This window comes from Bactrocera tryoni, chromosome 2 (assembly GCF_016617805.1).
Source record: "Bactrocera tryoni isolate S06 chromosome 2, CSIRO_BtryS06_freeze2, whole genome shotgun sequence".
Taxonomy (NCBI): Eukaryota; Metazoa; Arthropoda; class Insecta; order Diptera; family Tephritidae; genus Bactrocera; species Bactrocera tryoni.
Window position 1 is genome coordinate 80,468,264 of NC_052500.1, and position 27,155 is coordinate 80,495,418.

General features: G+C 34.0%; 1 protein-coding gene across 3 annotated transcripts in view; it reads left to right on the plus strand.

Moving 5' to 3' along the window:
• LOC120767249 overlaps positions 1 to 27,155 on the plus strand; it is a 301,297-nt gene that overhangs the window by 107,150 nt on the left and 166,992 nt on the right. For all 3 annotated transcript variants that reach the window (XM_040093103.1, XM_040093105.1, XM_040093104.1), the window contains exon 3: positions 26,366 to 26,391. The gene's annotated coding sequence lies outside the window, so the exon portion shown is untranslated. The remainder of the gene's footprint in view (positions 1 to 26,365; positions 26,392 to 27,155) is intronic.

Sequence of the window (27,155 nt, forward strand, 5' to 3'; positions counted from 1 at the left end):
TGTCGAGGGAACTCTTCGCTCTAATCAAGGTCCAAATTAAATGGTTGTAGGAGTTCTACGATTGAGCATTTTACCGGATGTCAGCTCTCAACTCTTCCATGTCGAACATGTCGCATTTTCTAAATCAAAGAAAAGACACTCGGATCTCATATTTTTGGACATCCAGAGGAAATAACGGATGTAGAAATAAAACACCTAAACAGATTTTTGATAGGTTTAGGGGGTTTTTGACGAAAGCTGATATCCGCCCAACTTAGGTTTGACGAAAGGAATATAGAATTCTGTTTGCGGATATTAGGGTTACTGGGCTAAAATCTGACAGACTTCAGAAAGCATTCTTGAGGTAAAAACAACGTTTTTATAATTCATCAATCAGGTTTCCGAATCCAGGTATTTTGAAATGATATTTTTGAACTTAATTCTTACGGGAGGAGTTACATTCGACTGTTTTGAAATCAACGTCTCCTCAGTGAATCCCGTTTTTTTCTTTGAAAAATTGGAAGCATTCTTTCTGCCATCAATAGGTATCATATATTTTATGCTTCTACCATGGAACCGCAAAATGTATGTGATCAAGTAAAGAAAGGCTAAGTTCAGGTATAATCGAACAATTCATACTCTTGCAACTTGCAAGGTGTAAAGCCGGGATAATACCTTTAGATACACAGGGCTTGTTAGTTGTATGGGGCCTAGGATGAGTTTTCACACGACTTTTTTACGCTCCCTTCATTTTATTAAGATAACTCACATATTAACCGATAACAAGTTTGAAAATCTTTATATTAGGTATATGGATGCTAAGGAAAATACTTTAACCCATTTGAAACCGATATTTTCGGTAAAATGTGAAGTATATACTCTGGGATCAACATAATCGGTACCCAGGGACTTGAACAGTTTTGTTTCCATTTGCACAATTTTTAGTCATAAGGTGGCAAACTTCAAAAGAATTATTCGTGCAAAGTTTTACTCAAGGTAGGCATGGTTGTAGTTCGATTTCACTCATTTTCACACAGTACAATAGAAGACATATATCGAATTTGGTTGAATTCGGATTTTTACCTTCTTTGACCAATTTGTTTTTCTTTTAGGGTAAATTAATTCCCTAAGTTCCAAACACACCGCACGTTTTTAATTTTAAATATTTATTTTCACTTTTTTCAGCTAATATCAAAAAAGGATCTTAGTCTTTAATAAAAGAAGTCAAAATATTAGCTTCTTTAAAAAGTCCGCTAAGCCTGTCATCAATGAAATCTCTGATGGGTTAAAAAAATATTCATTAATGTTGTACATTTTCTCAGAATGTGCAAAAAAAGACTTCATTCAATTATGATTTTTTCCCTTTTACCTTTTTCAAAGCCTAGTTCTGACCAACCAATTCGTTTAATTTTATTATAAAAATAATTCAAGCCCTTCAATATGTGATATTACTCAAACATAGAGTAGATTCGAAGGTGTAACTTATTTACCAGACAAATGATCCATCTATCAGCCGAAACTCTTTAATGCGATATGAAAAACATATTTACTCTCTGTTCGACATGCGATGCCTCTGGTGTACCCAAAGTCAATAATATTTTTAGATTTTTCTCTGAATACCTCTCATAAGCTTCCATAAATGTTTGCACAATTTACTTTAACGAAACTTTTATCAATATTTCTTGCAGTGGCAAGCACGCCATTACTTCCAAAATACTTCCAATAGCTCCACCAAATACGCAACAAATATTTTCTAAGCATCGAGGCGACTGAACGCATAAAAATTTAGCAGACATTGACTCCATTCCTAATATATGCACCCTTTGACGCAATCTCGCTTACTATCTGCCGCACTTTTATTCTTACGCAACAGTAAATGAGTAGTTTTCCACGCGGCAACAATGAGATTTCGCATACTTGAATATTTTCACGCGTTTTTTCGACGAATTGCAACGCTTCAAGAAAATCAACAGCAATTGTGGGGTGTTTTGTATAAATCAACATTTTCCCATCATTCAAACACAAATACGTGGGTATATATGCGCTTATGAATGTTAGTGCCTATGGTGTGTGTGTGTAACAAGTTAAATAACAAAGATCAGCGCTAATATTTTAGAGAGATTTGTCCGAAATGAAGCCAGTGGCACAATTGTGTTTTTGGAGTTGCGAAAAAAGAATGCGGTCGGACGGTTGGTTGCTTGCTGGCACACTGTGTTGCTGTTATGTTGTAATGTTGTGATTTCATTTTACTTTTCCAGTTGCGTTGCAAGATTTGCGCTTTTCTCATTTTCTCCCTTTTTTGTGGCTTTTGTTGATTACCCTGCGCTGTTGTCATTGTTGTGGTTCCGTTTATTGCTTGCCTGCGCGCTTGTTGTTGTTGCTGTTGCTGCTGTTATTTGTCAGCATTATGCATTGTAAGATTGCTGCATGCATCACCGCGGCGAGTGCAAATGATTTGTTGACATATCTCCCCTTTTTATCACTCATACGCCCTGCTGGTCGTCACAGTTGCGCCGTTGTTGCTGATATCACGCTAGCTGCTGTTGCTGACGCTGTGACGCGTCATTATCACTTCTACTGTGGGCTGCTCCTGCATCCGCGACCGCACCGCAGCAGCTGCTGATTAAATTTTGCACAATGTCGTGCTCTTCTTATGGCACTTGCAGTGTGCTTTTTCCATTTTTATTTTCAATAATTTATTTTTACTCGCTTGCCGGCGCTTATCAAGCGTTATTACACACACAATTTATTATTCTAGCAACACTTCAGTTGCATTTGGTAAAACGTATCATGCAAAATATTGATAAACGCAATGCTTGGCGGGCTTATACTAGCGCTCACAGCGGCGCAGAGTGCAACGCCACACACACACACTTACATAAACATGCAGTCGCATAGTTCGACCAGCTTGCAATCACAGATTTGCGCGCAGTTCCCCTGAGCTGACACTTTGCATAATTTAAATTTATGACAACCAACTAAGTTGCAACACACATATATATATATACATATACTCACAAAAATGCATATACATGTGTTCTGCTTCGCGCCTGCATACTCAACACCCTCTTAGTTGTACTTGCACTTCTGTCAGCGCTACTTGAGCGCCACTTGTTCATCACCGTCGTCGCTGGGTTGACGTTCTGTTTATCGCTTGAAATATGCTGTTGCATGCACCCATTGCTTTCTTCGCATTCGGCTGGTGCTTGTGTGTGTGCATGCAGACTTTATTTGTTTGGGAAGTAGAAGTCTGGCAGTTAAGGAAACCCGCCGTCAGATTCTGAGGTCAAAGCATGGTTTATCCTTTTGAAATGTTTAATTGAATTTGTGGCGAGCGAAGTCATATGCTGTTATTTGTCTTGGTTGTGTAGAGAAGGGCTGAATGCTGGACGCTACAAAGGACTGGAAAAACGCTGGCTTATGAAGGGTATAATCTATGCTTCCGATAAATTACTAGACAGTCCTTCTTGGTTTTGAAATGGAATTTTCATCTAGTTAGGCTTCAGAGTCTCCGGTGTTCATACTTCTCCCTGAAATATAGAAAAAGAGACATGCTAATTTAATATTCTGCAACTTCCAAAAAATCTGTGGAGATTATTTTTATTACAATACTCAAAACGAAACCGCTGGAAGCTAATCGATAAGGACAGGCTTTTTTAATGAGCTCTCTAAATATCATCTTACAACGAGTTTTGCTGTCGAATTGCTGTAGCGAATATTATTGAATAATAATTTATTAGTTGGAAAAATAGTTAGGTTGGGTAAGGTCAATTGAAAAGTCTAAGGCCTACCACAGTAAACACATGTTTTTGGTAAGATTCGCCTTTTTTATTTCTAATATTGATTATAGTGATCCTCAAACTTTTTGATACCATTTTCGTAGCACGACTTGCCTTTTGCTTCGAAATAGACCCCATTTTCGGCGATTACCTCTTTATTCAATAGAAATTTCTTCATATATATAGTCATGGCCATATCTGGAGAATATACTGGATGAGGAAGTAATTCAAAGCCAATACCTTGACGTCGCTTTCCTTGGCTTCTGACACGCTGTAATGCCTTTGTGAAAGATCACTTTCTTTTTCTTTAAATGCGACCGTTGTGCGGCGATTTCGTTCTTCAAATGGTCAAATAACGCTATGTAATAGTCCCTGTTGATGGTCCTTCCTTTATCACGGTGGCCAGTGAAGATTATTCTAAGCTAATCCCAAAATACAGACGCCATAACTTTGGCATGTCACTGTTGCATTTTTCTACGTTTTGATGCGGGTTCATCGTGTGCACTCCACTCGGATGACTGTCGATTGGACACCGGTATGAAATTAAGGAGCTGTTGCATCATTGTCACATGTCGTCAGAAAAAACTCTGGGTTATTATGTTTGAATGGCTGCAAACACTGCTTCGAATCATAAACTCATTGTTGTTGCTGGTCAAGAGTGAACACTCGAGGCACCCAATTTTTCACAGAGCTTTATCATACCCAAATATTCGTGAATGTGAGGATGTATACGTTCCATTGATATCCTAAGAGTGCCTGTTATCTCGCACAATTTCACTTTATGCTCACACAAGATTATTTTGTTAACTTTTTTGATGTTTTCGTCGCTTTTTTGGGCGTCCACTGCGTTCATCGTCTTCTATGCTCATTTCACCACGTCTAAACTTAGCATAACAATCCGTTATGGTTGTTTTTCCAAGGATAGTGTCCGGAAGCTCGTCATTATTTTTGCCTTTACTGTAGTTTCTCCTTTCTAAGAGTAATATTTTCTCAACACGCGAAAATCCATTTTACCCATTTTTTCACAATAACAAAAATTGCTTCACTTAAAATGGCATAATTCACAAACTAATGGTCCGACAGTTGTCTAATTAGTACACGCGTCTCCTAAAGGATAGGGCCAACTAAAAATCAAATGGATTCAGTTCTAGTAGCGCCATCTATATCTCCATTGACATATTAAGAGGCCGCTTTTAACAGGCATCTCACTTAAAGCCGGTTCATTATGGTAACTAGAATTCCCACAAAATTGATAATAAAGACGGTCATAAACCGACAAAGCGCTTTGAGTCGATCCCAAATTTCTTGAGATTGATAATATTAGTTTCAACTATGTCTCCTGGCTCGCCGAAGACAAGACTGCAAAAATCTTTCAACCACAGTCTTGCAAAAGCTGGAGAATGGAGTATTCTTCTTCTGGATGTTTGCACCTCAATTTCTTCCATAAAACTTGTGTCCGCCTGGATGTTTAGCTTTACAGCATGAATGCCTATTGGACAACTTCCAGTAAAAGCTCCTACGATTGCGGCAAGATGAACTTTGTTGAGGACAAATAGTTCAATGTATTACCTACCTTCTAATCTAGTTCAGAAAGGTTTCGTAGTAGCAAAGAGACTGGTAGTCAAGGAACATCCGCTAAGGGCAAGATGACAAAGGCGATACAACTTGCTCTCATTCCTATGTGAGAGAGGTAGACTTTAGCGTGGTAAGGCTATGCAGTTTCCGGCGATATCGCTATGATCTGGCAACCAAACGAGTCTGATAATGAAGTAACTTGATGCTACATCTAGTGCGAATGTCAGAAAGCATATTTGTGTGCAGACCGTGCAGTTTTATACAGATTTGACCTAAAAGGGCAGGGAAATTTTTTTGCTAGACAACAATTAACTAAGTCGGCCAACATTTATATTCAATATAATTCTGAAGAAAATCTTGGCTTTTGTACATTTTTTGAGGCTTTCAATATCCAATAAAAAGCTTGAAGTCACAATTTTTTTTTTAAATTAACCTCAAAAGTAAATATTATTTTATTTATAATTTTTTTTTTTTATATGTTACATATAAAAGGTTAAATTAATATTTCTTGTTAAAGTAGTATTTCAACCGCTAAATATCACGAAACTATTTTATAATCAGCTTTTAGGCGCACAAACGGCTCCTCCAATTCTTTCACAATTTACTCGCGTTAAAGCAATTTTTCTTTCGTCACGTTGTTTATGGCAGCACTCCAATAGTCCATCACAATACAAATCGTTTTCCATAGACTCTTAATTGTGCACTAGCGACAGACCAACTGTGCGATTAACTTAGCTGTATTATATGCGCTGGCATGCACTGAGGCGCACAGGGGGCATTGAAGAGCTAACTGTAACTGCACAGGAAACGCGAATAACGGACACAGCTTGACACAGAGCGCACATCAAATGCCGACCGCGATTGCCGCAATTGTTCGGCAGTGAAGTAGCGGATGTAGGGGAAGTCAAGGGCTTGTGTGAGGGCTTTGAGTGAATTAAAGAAGGCAGCAAAGAGCATTGGGAGAAAAAAAATACACGAAAATTGTTTGACATTCAAAGACAGCCGTTGTTTTCGATTTGGCCTGGCGCATTGCCAAAACAGCTGTAATTTCTGGTGGATTGTGAACTGTGTGGGATTTTGTGCGTGAAAGGACGAAGGCGCCTTTGTGCTCTAGAATATTGTAAACAAGTGTATGGTGGATTGAGTGTGGAAGCGCTTGAAGAGATCAAAACAAGTCAAGTGTTTTTGCAGAAGGAAAAAAGGTTACAAAAAAGTAAGAAAAGAGTTATGGAAGTGTTTGACTGTTATTTAATTTTTACGTATGTAGGTTTTTTTTAATTATGAAAAATTTTGGAGCCTTAGCTGGTTTTTGAGAAAAGCTGACTTAAAGTTGCATAGAAATTACGTTTAAAATGCTTTTTTTTTATAGTAATTTCGCACTATATTTTAAATTCTTTGTTAGTCCCGTAATTTTTTACAGTTACCATTTTTCATGTCGTAGATTCATTCTCGTTAATGTTTCCTGTTCGACGTCAAACATTTTTTATGGCAGACATAACTCATGTGCTTTTTAATATCGCATATATTCCATGCCATATTCTGTAACAAGTTGAAGTTTTTTATGGTATGCCATATCTAATGGTACACCATATTTTATGGCATATGTATGAAATAAGTTTTTTTTGTTAATAATTTTATGATGGATATTGTAAAATTACCTTTGACATATGTATTTTATGGTAAGCCACTTTTATGGTACGACATAATTTTTGACATATGTACTTAAGTTGTTTTTATGTCATTATTTTTGCGATAGCTATTGTAAAAATATTTTTTTAAATTTTTTATGGTATGCCATTTTTATTGTTACGCTGTATTTTTTGGCATATGACATTTTTTATGGTAAGTCATATTTAATGGGACACCATTTTTTATTTTTATGTAATATTTTAATGATGGATAGTGTAAAAATACTTGTTGACATATTTTCTGGTATGCCGTTTTTGTTATATGCCATAATTTTTGGGTATGTTCTTATGCTGATTTTATGTTGTTATTTTTAGGATAGATTTTTTAAAAACATTTTTTGAAATTTTTATGGTATGACATTTTTAACAGAACGCTATATTTTTTGGAATATGTAGTTTTTGTGATTTAATATTTTTGCACATATATTTTGTGACAGTTTTTATGGTTTGCCATAGATAATGGTAGGCCATATTTCATGACATATGTACTATTAAGTGTTTTATATTTGTTTGCGTTTATATTTCGTTGTGACAGATATTGGATATTTATTTTTTGACATTTTTTATGTTATACCATTTTTTATGGAAAGCTACATACATACATATATTTTATATTCTTAAGTTGTTTTTTATAGTTTGCTAAATGTCAAAATATGCTAAAACTTCTTCGATTTGCTTGAAATGATTGTCTTATGTTGTACCATTTTTTATGTCACCACTTTTTTTATCGCTCATTTTGTTGTCGAACGTACATATGCACAGTGACATATAATACAGTGTACTAAATTAGTCATATAATATATATGTTTCTTAGTGCAATCGGTCTCTCATGGTCACACCGGCCGTTATGAAAAATGAGTAATTACAAAAAGAAAATAAACTCAATACTAATGCCATAAAATCCTAATTGATTTTCACAATTACTTTGCCATCCATCACTTCCGCATCTTAAGTGTGTTTGCTTGAATGGTCACAGTGCAAAAATAATCGAAGCATCGAGCGTAAATGCTGCTTCTTTAATTGCAACAATATTATTTTCAATGTGTTCCGCACAATTGGTGGCATGCAAAAATTCTAATTAAATTTGCGCAGCCAAGCCAAATGGAAACAAATCAATTACGTAGCAGACGCTGCCAAGCGAGAGATGCAAAATAAAATGAAATTAATAAAAATATATTCAGAAAAGAAAAAATACAAAAAAAAACACAGTAAAAATTATAATACTTCGCAAAAGTAAAATGAGCCAAAGCGTTGCAACGAATCGCCGCCTTGCTTCCTGCCACTTCAGCGACTAATTCAATCAAGCAAACCATTTAGAGCGCTTTGCGTCGTGGCTGTGAACAGAAATTGCATTTTATTCAAACTTAAATGGGGGGACTAATGGCGCATTTTACAACACACATACATATTTACACAAATACATGTGTTCATACATAGACATATGTATATTATATACTGCTCTATGTATGTTTGTGTGTGTCGTCAAGTCTTATTCTATCGCATAAGGCTGTGGAATACGTGAGTGTGTGTGTGAATTCATGTAATTGAATATGCAATCTTGTTTGAGTCATGTGTTTCTCATCCATACATACATAGACACATATTGAAGGCCAATTAAGTCATTAAAAACTGCGAAGCGCGCATTTATTTTCATGCATACGCCGCTACTTAGCACAAACACACCCCTTGATGTTTGTGCATGCTTCACTTGTGAGTATTCAGCGGTAGCAGCTGAGTCTAGACTAGACCAGTCAAAAACGAACTGCATACGCACAGTGGGTTGAATTTACGAAATTTGGAGCATTTTTTAATAATATATATAAAACAGAAAAAAAATACTTTTTTTTACTGATAAAAGTATAAAAGCTCAGTTTGAAAGCTCTACAAAACAAAAAAGCTCTCAAAGCCAAAACTACATTTTTGAAAATTTTGTAAAACTCTGTGGCTTGCAACTTTCAGGTATTATTCGGACTTAAGTGAGCTGAAATTTCTACAAAACTCGCGATAAAATTTATTAAAAATAAAATAGAATAAAAGTTACTGTTCTACCCAAAATGAGTACTAAAGCTCAGTCCAAAAGCTCGAGAAGTGAGAAAAGCTCTCGAAGCCAAAACTAAATTTCTGTAAATTTTGTATAAGTATGTACCTTAGAGCTTTCAATTGGATCTTTCAGGTATTATTCGAATTTGTGTAAACTGAAATTTCTACAAAAGAAATATTTATCAAAAACGGAACAAATTACTGTTTTACGCAAAAAAATCTACATAAAATAATTTCGAAAGCTCAATCTGAAAGCTCGACAAAATAGAAAAGCTTTCGAAGTTAAAACTGATTATTGTAAAAATGTATAAATACTTTAGTGGTTTTCGAAAGTGTTCTAGAAATATGTGCTTTAAAGCTTTCGGTTGAGTTGTAGTTAGTTAGTTGAAATTTCTTGGAAAAATATTATAAAAATATATAGTATAAAGAAAAGGATAAACTTATTATTTTTGTTTCAAAATTATGAAAGCATCGTGTAAAAACTCAGCAAAAGAAAAAGTTTAAGTGCCAAAACAAAATTTACAGTAGAAATGAGCAAATACTTTGTTGTTATTTGTATCATTTTGTAAAATTCTGCAACCGAAAACTTCGAAATTCTGGCTTGAGCTTTCATCTACATACGGATTTGTGTAAGGTGCAGTTTCTTCGCAGTTTGGAATATGAAAATATGTACGGAGAAATAAGAATTTGCTATATTATACAAAAAATATGAAAGCTCGGTCACAAAGCTCGACAAAACAGAAAAATTTTCGAAACCAAAACGGAGTGTGCTTTAGAAACTAAAATGCTTTGCTACTTTCACAGGAATCTTCCAAATACTTTTCTAATTTCTTTAAGTTTTTGATTGTTTATACTTTTTCGAAGATCAAAATTTCTTTTTTTCCATTTTTTATAAATTTTCAAACGAGCTAATGTACTCTTAACCTTTTTTGAATCCCATAAGCGTCGATAATTCTGCTGTACTACAAACACCATTTTCGGTATTGCAGTCAACCCACGGTGCCACGAAATTACCGTTTCGTCGGCAAGCCCACACCGGAAGTCACCACTATATGCATTTATCAGACGAGCTTTAACATTAAAACGAGTAGCGCTCGCGGCGAAACCGACAACATTTAAGCCGCATGCTTAGAAAGCTACACAAGCACACATATGTATGTATATGCGAGACCGACTAACTAGACTCGGCGAGAGTAGCGCTGACGAGAGCAAGCCAGTACCGAGCCGAGACGTTCTTTGCTGTGCGAAGTAATTGTTGTTATTATGTTATTATTAGCCAATTGCCTATTCAAGTGGCTTTTAAAAAGTGGCAATTTAGCTTTAACGCTTTTTAACTACCGGTTGCATCCTAACTTTTACAACAACATTAACGCATAGACATACAAGTTTGTCAAATAAAATACAAAGTCATGTATGCGGGTACTTATGAGTGAGCATTTCACTTTAAATGACTCACAAGCGCTTGTGTTTAGGCATGACTGCATCGCCAGGATGCAGTTGGCAGTTTCCGCTCGTTTGTTGTGAACAACTTTTTCACTGTCCTTAAATTGCGGTCTACGTCTTTTAATGGCTTCGTTTTGGAAAGAAGTGAGTTCACTCACTTGGGCAACAGGATTTGGTTTTTTCTGGATTTTTTTTTTTGTTGAGAGAGTCTGAAGTGCTCGTTTTCGGTATACGGAAATCACCTTCCTTTGACCGAGTGATGTGCTTGTAAGAGCTAGATTTGGCAGTACAATAAACTTAGAAATTTTGTGAAGAGGTAGGCTTAGAAAATTATGGTAAGTTTTGTTTTTGCATAATAGTAGAAAAAAAACTTTTTAGCTAAGGTACTAAAATTTACATCTATTTGTATTTGCTTGAAAAGTTGAAACATTAGATCGACCAAATGACATCACGTCACGTTATAACTTCACCACTTAACACCAATTCCTTCTTTTACATTATATGTATTAAACGATTCCATGTTTTAAGTCAATTGGCTGATATGATATTTTTTTAAAACTCAGCTGACATCTCAACAAATACGATCAAATCACATGATCACATGAATTTTTAAAATTTTCTTATGTTAAATTTTTAATATTAACAAAAAGCTATTTATACCATTATTACTACAATTAAAAAAAATTTCATACAATACCGCATCACGTTAATTCACGTGATATCACATGTTAGTAAATTACATTATTTCCTGACATATTACGTCATATCTAGCAGAATATCATTCAAAAAAGTCATTCGATAACTCACTTTTGTATATTTTATTATTAGAAACTCAGTTTATATCACATAAAATACGGTCATATCAATTTGTCGTAACAATTAAATTTGTTAAATTGTAGCAAATTAAGTCTCAAAGTTTAAAAGCTAAAACAAAATTAATTGTAACAGCATCACATTACATCAACACTCAGTTGAGGTCACCTCAAACCCCACAACAGCCACATCCCATGATCATAATTAAACATTACAAATTATAAATTTTAAATTAAAAAAGTCAAAAAAAAATTACTATTCTAAATTGTAACGTATTAAGCCCAAAAGTTTAATCTTAAATTAAAAATATATAATCATCACATTCACATCGGTTCCCTCCACATTACGTCTAATTAAAAAATTAGTTAAGATCAGTTGACATCACATCATAATTAAATCTGTTAAATCATATCACTACAATGTAAATTGTACCTTATATCAATGTACATACCATATACGAAGCAGTTTGATATAATTGAGCTTAATTGCTTTAATGAAGCACCATCAACTCACTCTATACGAAATATATCGACCTTTAGACAAATTAAACTATACATCATATCGTATCATCACATCGCTAAAAATTATTACAACTTGCTCTAATAAACTCTTTTACATCGCTTTACTTAAAGACATAACATATCACTAAAAATATTTGATACATTCTCATATTGATTATTTTCATCACAACTTGCTTATTATACCTACCAAATGACATCACATCACTTGATTCAATTTCTTGCAGTAAATAGTCAGTTAAACAAACATTAGTTATCAAATTTCAAAAAAAAATACATCATCGATATGTTTTGATATATGTATATTATATTATATCATATCATACCTATACATACATATATACATATCACATCATACCAACTAATAGCATATCACCCCTATCTCATCACACTTTTACATCTTACCATAGCAAACGATTTCAAATTTTTAATTTTTTTTTTATTTTTCATAAACAAAAAGCATCAAGTCACCCAAATATCAAAATAACTGCCAGTCAATACTCAATAATCCCTCTTTATTTATGCAAACCAAATCAAAGTAATTTCGTATTATAGCAAGTCAACTTGCATTACATTAACGAATATCACGCCGGTCATATCACAGCATATCAAATCAGCAAAAATCTTGGCATAAGTCAATAAATATTTTGCTTGCGCACAAATTGAGTAGTTCAATTTGCAGTGGCCTACACCCGCACGCCGAAACTGTTTTGCACAAATCGATTTTCTCATTGACTTCAAGTTCATATTGGCTGACACTCATGCACCGCAAGACACTGTTCAGGCTCACGCTCACGCTCGTGTGGGCATACACTAATGGAACTTTAATCAAATGCCAATTTTGTGCGGTGCCATATTTGCAAAAAATAAAATGCCCGTAAATTGCTTTTCGACGATTAACTCAAACTTCTGGCAAATTTACAAAGTCATGCAATGAAAGTGAAAATGGCAAGAAGCGGTAAAAAATAAGCGCAAAATGTAATTATAAAAAAAAACTGTAAATGAAAATTGCCAAATAAAGGTGATTTTATGGCATATCAATTATGATGCGGCAAAACCGTGTGTCTTCGTTTTATTTTATTTTCTTTTTAATAAATGCGCTTTGACTTCCCTGAGCGCGCAATGTAATAGCGTTACGGCATTTAGGTAATGCAGCAGTGAGTGAGAAAATATTATTTGTTGGAAGAAGTAATAAAGATTATAGAAATTACGTAAATACGTGTGCTCTTTACTCACATTCCTATTTATATCCGTTAATTCTCCATTTTCTCTAAATTTTCACTTTTCTTCCCTGCAGCCATCAATTTCCATTTGACCTTTTTTGCATAATTAATTGTAAGTGGATGCGACATGCGTGTCTCTAAAGAAAAAAAGAACAAGTATCTAGAAGCTCGCAGTAAATGAGAAAAATCCATTTTAGTTAAGTTCTGAAGCACATTTCGTATTTGGTAAAGTGAGTAAGTAATTTTTTCGCAGCAATTATTGTGCCTTTCATTTATTATTTATCTTTCATTAATTTTTTTCGCTTTTTTCTCGTTTCCCCCTTAAGTAGGGACAAATTTATGCAAAGCTTTATGCTTTTTCTTGCCTGAAGCTTTTATGATTCTTTTCATTTTCCGATCCTATTTCATCATTTCCATGCTTGACTTTGTGTTCAGTTTTTCTGTAGGCACAGGGTGTTGGAAATTAATGCGCCTGCAGTCACTTCTATACATATTTATGCTAGAGAAATAATTATACCAAATTATTACATTTAAACATTTGGCTTTTGCAATGTTTTTTTCTACTAAACGAAATTATTTTTCGTATACACATACATACATAACACATACTTCAGAGTAATACTATCTTAATTATAAGAATTAATTTTATAAGAGTTTATAAAATTTTTATAAAATTAAATAAAAAAAAATTTACAGAGTTGCCATCTATGACAAATTAGATTTAATAAAATTAATAATTTTTTTTATGATATGACAAATTAAACTTTATAAAAATAATTATTTCCATAAAACTAAATATAAAGAATTGACAGAGTTGCCATCTGTGAGATGTAAGATTATTATTATAAAAATAATAATTGCATTTTTTTTGAAATTTAATAAGCTTTTCGAAACATTTCTAGAAAATCTAAATTAAAAAAAATTATCAGAAGTGGCAACTCAGTTCACTTTTTGTCAAGATTTATAAAAAATTAATAAACTTCAAAAAACATTTGTATGAAATTAAAATTTGTATTAAACTTAATTTGTCGTAAGTGGCAGCACTATTATTTTTTTCTTTTTAAATAAAGACATTCTCATCTAATTTAAGATTATGAATTAAACAGTTTTTAATTTTTCTTGAATAATCATTTATTAACTAAAGAAGAAGATACATATGTCTTCTTTTCAAAATTTAAATAAAAATAATAATAATTTATAATGGGTGGCAACTCAGTTCATCTTTTTATTTAATTATTTTTGTATTAAATAATATTTATTTTTGCAGAACAATCTATAAAAAGATTTAATTGAAACTAGTTGGCAACACTACAAAACATTTTTAAAATATTTTTTTATATTTTATTTTTTTACTTTTTTCCTAGCTTTAACCAAATATAAACATTTTTTATAATTATTTATATATTTACTACAATAATTTCAAAAATCATTTTATTCATTTTGGCAAAACTATTTTTTTTGCTTTAATTTAAATTTTTAATAATTTGTAGAATTGAGAATTATAAAAATAATTAGGTGGCAACTTTATGTGAAAATAAATGGAATATTTTAAATAATATGTCGTCCAAGCAAAAGGAAAATTAAGCTTATTTAGAACATAAATTATTGGTACATTGTTAAATATAAAATAAATGGCAACCCTTAGAGAGATTTTTTCTTCATTAAAAATATGTTTTTAAATAATAAATATAAGATGATTTTATATCAATTTTTGCTGCTAATTATACAAACATACATTATTTACAAATATTTAAAAAATGTGGCAATTATTTCAGACATATTTTCAAGCTTTTGTCACTTAAAAAAAAAAAAATTTTAGAGATTGTAAATACGACTTCATGTTAGAGTATTTTTTGTTAATATGGACATTTAGTTACTTGAGGGCTGATTTCAAACTTCTTCCGAATTGGCAACACTGGTTCAAAAAATATCAAGGAATGAACTTTTACTTAACTTTAATTGAAGAATGTCACTGCAAAAACAAAAAAAAATATCATTCCCATACATATATGCATTTAATAAGCGACAGTAGTATATTCGTGTAATCGATTCGTGTACGCTCCCACCGTCTAGGTACAATCGATTGCTATGAGTTAAGTATTCCACAAATATGTATTTAAAATACACGAGTAATGCTCAAATGCTTTTATCGATACGTGTACGCATACGGGCTGATAATTTGCGTTGTTCAGTATAGTTAATAGCTGCCCTGTAGGAAAAGTTTTGACAAAAATTTAAAAATCCTAAAATTCTTTTCAACTGTTACTACTACACTTGATGTAGAGATAATAAGCTTTTATACACAAAAATAATTTTATTTTATTTTTTCACTACTTTGCTTCCCTAGCGGGCATTTAAGCGCGATACATGCAAACAAGAGTACTCACAGCCGTTTGTGTGTTCAATATTTACATAAAACGTTGTAATTTTCCACTACTGCATTTGTAGTTGTATATAATGATTTAATTTTTAGCGTAATTCCTGCTTGTTATTAATGATATGGCCATTAAGCACACATACAAACACATAAATGACCACATCTGTGCACATACAGTAGCATTCGCTTCAGTTTCTTTTATTTTACTTTAATTAAAATAGGGCCACATATCATTTTTACGTTTCATATTCGCATTATATACTATTTGTGGCTTTATTTTTATTATTCTGTGTTGTTTAATTCGCCTTTTTTTGAGGTTTTTTTCAACTGCACACACTTGACATTGTTTGCCACCGCAGTTTCAATTTTTTGTACTCACCGCAAACTTACATATTTCCACCGCAATTTATTTACACGTTTTCAATTGCGATTTACACTCACACACATATTTAAGTTTATTGGTTTTACGAATGCATTCATTGTACAAATGAAAGTGCATAAGTGCATAATTTTGGTTTTGGTTATAGTGTGAGTACACGCGTCACATTTGAGTGCATTAAAAGAAATGAGTCATTGAGGTAGAACTTTTTTCATTGGTTTTAAAAATACGACGAAAAGTGGCATGTTTGGTCAATAAAGTACATATATAGCAGGCGAGGTTATAGGTATGCGGTGCTCGGTATTCAAAAGAAAAACATGATGTTTTTTAGTGAAAATTAATCCTTTGTATACTATGTAGTAAATTTTTTGGCAAGCTTTCCACTAAGAACAGGTTTTGCACTTTAAGATTGTGTGACTCTTTTCCTTTTCGCTTAATAACTAGAAAAATAATTAATCTTGGTTTATAAGCAGTATCTTTTTTAATATTCTGAAATTGCTCTTTTTGGTCTTTCACTTTAGATCTGCTTTTAAAAATGTTTCAGTCGTGTGAAAATGCAAAAAATTGGTTTTCGTCGAATCTGCCCAATCTTCAAGTGCTACTATTTCTTAGAAATGAATCGAAGTCTTTTATGCAAAACTTAAAAAAAAAATTCAGAAACAACAGTGTTTCCGTTGAGGAATTCTAAACCCATTTTATGAGGTGATTAGCATTGTGGAAAAATTCAAACAGAATCTTCCGAATTTCCTATATTTTTTTTTTGTGGCATTGTTTTGAAATGGTTATTAGTGAAAATGGCTTACCTAGAAGAGAAATTCTTTTAAAAACCTTTCGTATATACATATGCGTCTGACTTGGTCTTGCTTCTCGAATAACTTCATTATATTTCCTCGATCCCCTATTTTTCCCATGCTGTCCAACAATATGACACTTCCTTAATGTACTCAAACTGCTTAGATTGTACTTAGTTAATTTTTGGCGATCTAAACGTTAAAGATTTGACGTTTTAATTACGCTTCAGTTGGTTAGTTGATTGAAGACTGAGGCGCAGAATGCTATTGCAGACCAAAGGCGGCATCTTAGGACCATTGTAGATGCAAGTGGTAACCAATTAAGTTGTATCGAGCAACTCTGTCGATTTGATTTGATTTTCGCCTTCCAAAGCTCCCGATGCCTTTTAAGTAGGAACATTGGGAGCCGTGGAAGATATCCTGCTTCAACTGACTAAATGGTGGTCATTCGCATAAGTAATGTTCCAGCGCCAATTTCACACCTCGTACATGCATTCTACCGATTGCACGTACATATTTTCTAAAGGTGGGACCTTAGAGGTCTGTGATAACACTAGAAGTGGTAGGGTAAAAGCTATGCTTTGAGGATGAAAAATTAGTTCCTATTATTTTAATATCTTGTGATACTAGTCATTTTAAAGCAAAACATTCTATATCTACTTAATTATCTTCTAAACTCCCATATAAAGATCATAATGTTCCTCTTAATTCGAAAAAGCGTATGAGCCTACCACAAATTTCATGAGGCGGCTAATATCAATTTCTTTTACGTTTCCTGGTTCGACGAATGTGTGAGTGTCGAGATGTTTCAGCCTAAGTCTAGCAAAAGCTGGACAATGTACAAAAAAGTGCTTAGGGTCTGTCACCTCACACAATTCCATTCTACTTTGAGAAGAATGATCAATACAATGAAGAAACTATAAATGAAATATCATGACGCAAACAATTTATCCCAATACTGCAAAACTTACGGTAGTAAATCTACTTTGATAGCTTTTAGAGATAACTTTGTTATAGTTTGAAGAGATATACTAAAGGCTCTTGCTGCTGATCACCTCAGGAATAATCTACTATTTCTGTAATGGTCTTTTAGTGGCAGTTTTTGTCAACATTGCTGACAAAGCCACGAAGCATATAGTTTTTCGAAAAAATTTTGATAACTTTTAAGTAACTTAGAAGTATCTAAATATATTCAGAACACTTCAAATTATAAAAGGTCCTTCAAAGAGTCAACGTAGTAAAACTTTCAAATTGCTTGTATAATGCTATAGCTATATAAATTTTGCTTTTGTAAATCTTGATCACATATGTCACAGCCGAAACAGGTAACGGTAGAAAATTTCCATAATCTCTGACTCTATCATTCTTCAATAAAAAAACCCCATTTGTATAACTCATTTACCGGTAGAGAATTATAAGTCGCAACAGTCAGTCAACGAAATGCAGTTATTTTTTGCACTAATTTACTAATTTTGCAACAGGCATGATCACGTGCCAACTCAATTTTCGCTCGTTAAAAAAAATATTGATTATTTTTAAAGAGCACAACGCTTTCACGTTATGTAATGATTTAAATTTTAAAACACACATGTGAAACTTTAAGTAGGCACACACAAAGCAGCGGCTGCGTATGGATTCATATGGGAGATGGGTAAGGGCAGAGCGTGTATGCGCGCGACACAGTGCCATAAATTATACGCACCCAATGCCCTCCCCTCGAGGCTTTTATAAATATAAATAAGTGTTGGGAAACATTTCGCTTTTTTAACTAGGCCTTCTTCTTCCATAGTCGCGCATTAATTTATGAGGCAATATAAAATATTGCGGTTTTATTTATACTTACACGCACACATACACATGCGTAGCGTATGTTTTAAATAAATTACCAGCACGCAACAACAATGTTATCGATAGCGCTGCGTTTGCATGCGTGGCGCGATTATAAATACTCGAAACTGCTGCGAAGTGAACTTTGACCTTTTAAAGTGTAGTGAGAAAGGCAATGGATTTCATCTCCTGTGATGCTTTAAGCGCGCATGCAAGTGCATTTCTAGCGAAATTTCCAGCTGATTTATTCTATTGCACTCTTAGTGGCACACAAACATGTAGAAATTTACACATACAGGCACACATTAGCGCATAAATGCATACATAATCTCACACCCACGGCATTTAAGCGATTTTATGTCCACTTGTTTTGACCCACGTGGGCTTATTGCTCACATTTAGTCGGGTCTAATTGCAACTACTTTCTGATTTGTTTGCAATTTTCTTATTTGGATATTTTTATACCCTAAATAAGGCCGAGGGAAAGGTTGGATGCCCTATAATATATCAATGATCAGTTTAATGAGCCATATTCGTCTTTCTCTCCATCTGTCTGTATAAACACGAACCAGTTCCACACTTTTTGAGATATTTGTTTCAAATTTTGCACACCTGTTTTTCTTTCCAAAAGGCAGCTCATTTATAAGAATCGCCGATATCGGATTACTATAACGTATAGCTGCCATACAAACTGACCGATGAAAATTAAGTCCTTACATGAAAAACTTTTTTAATTGAGGAGATATCATTACGCAATTTCGCTTAGATTATTTCTTAAAGCATTGCTACAATGTCCAAAGAAATTTTTCCGACTGGCCTACTCTGGCATATAGCTGACATACGAACTGACCATTCAAGCTCAGGACCTTGTGCGGAATACTTTTTTATTTTACAATGAATCTTCCCAAAATTTGGCACAGATTACTACCTAAGCCATTGCTATAATATCCGAATAAGATTTGCAGATCGGACCACTATAGCATATAGCTGCCATACAAACAGGACGTTCAAAATTAATTCCTTATATGAAAAACTTTTTTAATTGAGAAGATATCTTAACGCAATTGTGCTTAGATTATTACCTAAGGCATTGCTACAATCTCCGAAAAAATTGTTCAGATTAGACCACTATAGCATGTAGCTGCCGTACAACGTGACCGATCAAAATCAATATAAATACCTTTTTATTCACTTTGATACTATAAAAAATGCACTTGAGAAGGGTATAAAGCCAAAGTTATAATTTTTTCTTTGTTTCATATTTATTTCATAAAAAACAGACAGAAAAAGTAAGCACTGCAATGCCAATCACAGCTATCAATTACGCTTTAATTGTGGTCACTTCTAACACAACATGATAAATAAATAAATAACATGTTTGTAAAACACTAATGACTGGTATTGATATGTAAATTGAGTGCTCGATTTTTTCAATTTTTTCTTTAATGGAGAACAGCAACAACTCCATGCATACACAACCGCTTCGGCACAAGCGCAGTGCAGTCAGTCGCTACGGCAACCGCTTAACCACTGAAGCGTGCGGCGGTTTGCATTTACACACACATACACACATACACACATTCACTCAATTGGTTGAAGAAAAACCACAATCTGTTAGTCATTAGTAAAACTGATTGCTTTAAAACTGCATTTGACGGCGTCGATTTTTTTACTGCAGTTTTATTTGACGGTGAAACGCTAATTTACGGCTACTCAATATAATTTGAGAGGCGTGTACCACAAAAAATATTATAATAATAAAGTCTGGCCATTCTTTGAGTTTTCAGGGTCGCATATATTTAGGAAACTAATTAAGAACAATTTGAAAGAAAACGAGCACTATTAAGTACAGTCGTATCAGACGCCTCTCGGTAGAGGGCTGCAAGTACTTAATATCTGTTAAGGGGAGTGTCCCAAAAGAGATTGCTCTATAAGCTAGGTTTTGGTAATATTTTCAAGTGGTTATGAAAATTGTATCGAAATTGTTCTGAAATTACTTTTATGTCCTGGAATAACGCTTTAGTAGTTATATTGATTTATACTAGTATCTAGTTATATTAAGTTAGTAGTTAAGTTTACTGTTAATACTTGTTAAAGTTTTATGATCTCAACAAAACCAGCCGAAGTAGGCAAACATCCTATTTATCAATGAAAGTTTGTGGAAAAGAATCTTTCAAAAAGTCGTTGAGTTCACTCTATGCCACTACTAAGAAAGCTTAACATTCTCGTTTAACCATTATTGGAGTTTTTCACATTAATACATGTATAGTAGAATATATGCAATAAATTATCTGACAAGTAAGAGCTGTATGGAAATTTGAATTAAGTATTTGCGTTATTGTGTTATTGTGTCGCAGAAGCCTAGAAGGTACATTAGTAGTACTCTCTTAAACTCTAATTGGTACTCTTTCTTTTCTGAGCAGCTAAGTAAAGCGCTGTCACTTTAGAATTAGATTCCTTCGTTATATTGATACTTTTACTAACTGGTCACAGTATGGGGGCGAAACACGCCTGCAGGATGGGGCTGTTAAATTGAGAAGACTGCAGGATATGTCTACAGCAAGGCACCAGAAAAACAATAGATCATATTTTGTGCACTTTTCCCGCATTGGCAAGACTGCGCTGTAAGCATATGGGCTACTCACGGTATGACTGGAGGAGGCATCGGTAGTGAAGTCGCAGAGTCATCTTAAAAGATGACTACTTCTTTTGCAACTGAATTCCACCAAATAGGTCTATGCGTGGCTTATTGTCATCCCAGATTAACCTTACCTAACCTAACCTAACCTATATGAATACTTTAGCGAGTGTCGTCAGTTTCAACATCGCTTGCCACTAATCTTACCATAATCTAGAAAAGTACGATTACTAGCCGAACTGAACTTCCTTTCCCACCAAGTGACAAAAGGTATTTTTAATTTGTCGATAAATATAGGAAATCCGGAATACCGAAAAAATCATTCTGTCATTGGACTCTACAATGAATGTTCTTTCAACACACAATCTTTCAAAAATTTGCATGCTGAAACAGACTTTGATAACTAAAAGTCCTTTTCCTGATCTTTCCTGTCAAAACTGTTATAGAATCTTTTCATAAACTTTCTTATAACAGTAATACCTATTAAATAATTTTTTAAATATAATCTCTCAGTTTTGTTAATATTACGGCCTTAATTCTATACACCATCATTACTCGTTTGAGAAAAATGTATAATAAATTTTTAAAGTTTGAACTTACCCTTAGCAACACAAGCTTATAATTTAGTATGTTTCCAGTTTGGCCCCAAACGGTGGTTTTTATTGCTGTGCTTATGATTTATATCGCAATAATATCATTCGTAAATGAACAAAACAGAAGTGAGAACACACAACAACCACCAAATAAAGAAGTAGCCGACAAAACGAGCAAAAAACAGTAAAAACTGCTAAAAGAGGGGCGAAGTACATCAGCCAGCGTTTGGAGCGTGGCATGCCACTGTGTGGAACAACTTTTGGCCCTTTATCAAATTTATCGATTAGTGGGCAATTGTAACCGCAATATTTTCTTTTTGGCTAACTTTATGATAAATATTTGTGTGGCAGTAAGGGAAAAGATGATTATTTTATGGTAAAAAACTTAAGTTTAAAGCTTTTGTATGGAAAATTAAGAATATTTGTAGATGTGAAGTAGTATTTCCTTATCTCACGCAAGAAAGATCTAGCTGGACATTAAAGCGTTAATAATTGTAAAGGTTAGTTTATTTAGACATCTGCTTTTCCAGAAGAAATAAAACTCAACTGAACTTAATATTATGGTCAACAATTTAAGTTTATTATAAAAATAAGGCTTTGCCATTATATTTTAAAAATAATTTCGGGTTAGCGACTACCATAGATTGTACAAATAAATCCCAGCTGAGAGGACTTTTTGAAGCAATTAGGACCGTATATAATGCTTCGAGTGCTCTTAACCAAGACGTCAATCGTCTCGGGCTTATCAGCGAAGACAAGCGACTTCACATAACCACTCCACATACCTGCGATACGAGAGAATGCGCTTTACAAAAGTTTCCTTCAATAAATTGATTGCTTCGTCGCCGTCTTGTTGAAACCAAAGATCGTCTACAACTATATACTCCAATTCAGGCAAAAAAAGTCGTTAATCATGGCTCTGTCATGAACCAATAATTCCAATGATAAAACAATGACTAAGGATGTGTACTTGCACTTGAATGATGTAGTAAGCCTGCAAACGCAGATCCTTCCGAAAAAATCTTCTAAAATCAAATGACTACAGCTCCAATTATTGCGCGCGATGTTATGAACTCATTCGGGTCTTCTTCGATACGCTGCTCCGCAGCTGAAATAGTGTCTTGAATGCGCACTGTGCGAAGTCTCTGAGGATGCGCATGATCCACTAGACTAGAAATGGTTTGAAACCGATCCACCGTTGCTGGTATTGTCGACTTATGTTGAAAACCACACGACTAAAAAACCACCCGTTAATTATAATTGGAAAACGTCTAAGCCGATTTCATCAGATTTTAGCGCCAGCAGAATCCATGCTCTCAAAATTCATTAAACAGTTCTGAAAGCCATAATATTATATATTGTATATGGGGTGGGCAGAGTTATCCATTGCTAGAACCACGTCACAATATTACATTATCAGGCGAAATCCGCATATAGGTTTATTAATATATATTTTACATTCACAATATTATCAGTATGAAGTTCGTTATTGGCACGGGAGTCGTCATATTCGATATCTGTAAAGATATAGCCATGCGGGCCATACACAGAAAGTAAGCGTGACTGTAAACCGATTTCGTTCATTTACAAAGTGTTAATTAAGCAAGAGATGAAAATCTTAGGAAACAATTACATATAAGTCAAACGGGTGGTGAGGCAGAAAATATCTTCTAAAAGTGGGCGTTGCACACACATCATGCAATATTTTGAACCAAATGGTTAGACGAGTGAGGTAGATGAGATTTATATTCGAAAATCAATTCCTCTATTCATTATGAGCAGTATGATATATTCTAAAACTACATACCTCGATTATATTTAGGTGCATGGCCACAAAAAATAAACCGCAAATACGAATTCCAACGCCCAAATGAGTTTGAAATGCGTTTGCCGTTATCTTTTTCGTACACACATTACACACGTTTTAATGTTGTCTTTTCATATATTTATTATGAAATCAATTCGAAAAATTCTACCTTGGCATCAAAGCGCAAATTAGACGCCTTCGCGAGGCGCTAAAATTGAAGTCTAGCAAAAAAAAGCTTTTAACCGTATTTTCGAAGAAAAAAATCGAGAATAAATTTGTAATTTTCGACGCGAAATTTGGCTCATGGGCACTGTGGTAGCGCCTTGAGCAAGTTAAATCAATTTGAGAACTTTTTTTCGCATAAAATCATAGAGAAACAAATACAAATTGCACACAAAGTAGCAGCGGCAACAATGGCTGGTGTTGCAACAGCAGTGCCGGCGTTGCCAACGCGATTGTGTAGGAGACGTAGAGTCGCGCGAACGCGCTTTGAGGCGCGGAAACATTTTACAATGGAAACTTTTTGCATCACAACAACAAGAACAAGAACGGTAAAAATGTTAAGTCGTAAAACTATAAAAATTACAACATTTTTACTTTTAATTGCGAATGCTATTTCGTCATTGCATATGCATTTATTGTATTAGCGTTTACTGTAATGCGCTCTTAAGCGCAAATATATACGGGTTTGTGTGTGTGTGTGTTTGTATGCCGCCACTTAGTTTGGCGGCGCCGCTTGAGCGAAACTCGATATTGTACTTGAGCCGCGTGCGTTGGCGGGCTCAATGACTACCAAGCTTGAGCCGCCACACCAGCAACAACAACAACAGCTAAACTGAGCGCACCATTAGCAAAAACAGCTAATATCTAAGCAAATAACTACAGTTTTTATATGCGGCCGCCTAACAAATTGACAAGAAATTTAACTTCATTTACTAATCATCGGTTGTTGGCTGTTGTTGTTGTTGTTGCATTTATTATTGTCCCATAACGTCGTACCCTTGCTAATTTATTCGCTTCAAAAGCGCGTTTATTTATTATTTCATTTAAAATATTTAGCATGTTTTGTTGCTATTGTATTTTTATTTGCTTGCTGTCTATTGATCGGTTGGCAATAAAATGATTATGCAAAAGGCGTGGGAAGCGGCTGCCGCGCTGTGACCGCCAACGCCTAACCGCATGCAAATGTGTATATGTGGTTGGGCGCATGCGAGCGCGACAAATTTGCATATGCTTTGCATATGTGATGCTGTTGATTCAATTGAAAAAAAAATTTAAAAAAAAAAAATAAGTTATAAAAAATATTTAAAAAAAAGTTTTAAAAATAATAAAATTAATATAAATAAATAATTAGGTAACAAAATCCGTGTCGTATTTTTTTCAGCTTGAAGACTAGCTTTCCACTATGTTATATCATTTTCTGGTGATAATTTTAGCAAAGTCTCCAGAAATTGCAGTGATCTTCTGCGAATCACTTTCATATACGAAAGGCTACGAGTTCCAGTATATTAGTTCGTAACTAGGCGGTAACTAGATCCGATTTAGTCCAAAAAAAGACTGCAAATAATTTATAACTAGGCCACAAATAGTTTGTAATTATTCTGTAATGTAACAAGTCTCCAACGCGTCCCTAACCACTCTGTAACTAAACCCTAACCAGTTCATAACTAGTTTATAGTATGTAACTGGCCTACAACTAGTCCGTAGTTAGCCATCGACTTCTTTAAATCTTGTCCAAAAATCTAGCTCATAACAGTAATTCGTAGATTAGTTCGTAACTAGTTTGTAACTCGCGACAGCTAGTCTGTAGCTAGCCGGCAACTATTTTCAATCTTATCGCAAACTAGTCTATAACTAAGCCTCAAGTAGTATGTAAAGTAACTAGACTCCTAACCAGTTCATAACGAGGGCGTAAGTCATCCTCAAATAATTCGTTTGTAACGCGTCTATAACTAATTGGCAACTACTCTAACTCCAATATTAGGCTTCAATCGGTTTATAACTAGTCTGTAATGTAGCATGCCTCCAACTAGTCAGTTATAACTTGGACGTAAAGTGTTCCCGACTAACTAGACCAAAACTAGTAACCAACTTATTTGTTACTAGTCTGGATCTAGTCCCAAAATTATATTTAACTAGTCAGGAATTCATCTCAAAACATTATGCAACTAGGCCCAAAGTAATTTGTAACTACTAGGACTCGTAACAAGGCATATATAGGCGGAAACTAGACTTAAGTAAAGTCTAGACCCAAATTAGTATCCAACTTATTTGTAACTAATCCGAAACTAGTCACAAAACTATATATTACTAGTTCGGAACTAGGCTTAAAATAATAAGCGGCTAGTTGCAAACTAGTCCGGAAGTAACTAGTTAACAACTAGTTCGTAGCAAGGCTAATACAGGCGGAAACCCGTCTTCAACAGGTATCCAAGTAATTTAAATTTTTTCAAACACTGTTTCACAGTTACTGCTGAACTGGTACTTACACATGAATTATCCAACTACTTTGTAACCAGTTACTTAAAAAAGTATTATTTGTATGTAACTTTTGAAAGAGGTAATCTTCAAAAAATATTTGCCAAAGAATGTTCTTTCGAATGATAATAAACATTCCCCATTAGTTTTGAAGTTTCTGTGTTTTTTCTTTAAAAAAGTAGAGAACCTCGAAATGGGCCACCCTTTAATAAAATAAATTAGATACTGTGATGAGTTTCCATTTTGAAATATACTCGGTCTCACTTATTATTTATATTAATAAATTACTGCTGAATACAAACCATATTAAGTAACTAAAACGGAAAAGGTTTTATGAAACCAACAGTTATTGTTTATAACATGCAATTTTTCATATATTCTCAACAAATTTTAACGGTAATTTTTTTTCTTTTGCAGATAAAAGCAGCAATGAACTAAATGTGGTGAGTGTCTAAAAAATAATTTTCCTCTAAATATATATAAGTAAATAGAAAGCTCAAACTGAAATGCAACTCTGTATCCATATCCATTGATATACCCTATATGCTTGAGAGCTCACACTTGTGTGCAATAAACTGAAGGATATCAACGATATTCCACTGAAATTTATATCAGTTTGTATTGTTTTTTTAACAAACACTTCTCGTAAATACATAGGTGAGTTTCTAAGGCCCGTCAGCAGGTGACAAGAGTAACTACTCAGTGCGATAAGTAAGTGCGAGCAAATATTATTCCTTAGAGTAGGACACACTTGAGTTCATGTGCCATAATTGAAGCGCAACACTGTAGTAAAAAGATCTATTTGAGAACTCAAGCAAATTTAAGTTGCTTAGCGGGAGTGCTGGTTGTTAGAAACGATACGTTATGACTGTGACTCTTTTAAAGATGAAACTTTGACTAAAATCACTGCGATTCGCCAATAACTGTTCCAGTATCCAACTATGCTGTGTTTCTAACTACTTTTCAATATTATTTTATAATAAAACATTTAAAAATTAACTAATTTTCTTAGTGATCGCTCATTGTCATGCAACTGCTCTAATAGTCATCTCTTTCGGACCACTTTGCTTGTTTAATTATCAACGTCACGAAACTAACTTTACCTTTACACTTTACAAATAAAATTTTTATGCATTGATAGGAGTACCAGTATGAGGCTTAGCATACCATTTCCTATTTACACACTATATATGTATGTACATATAAA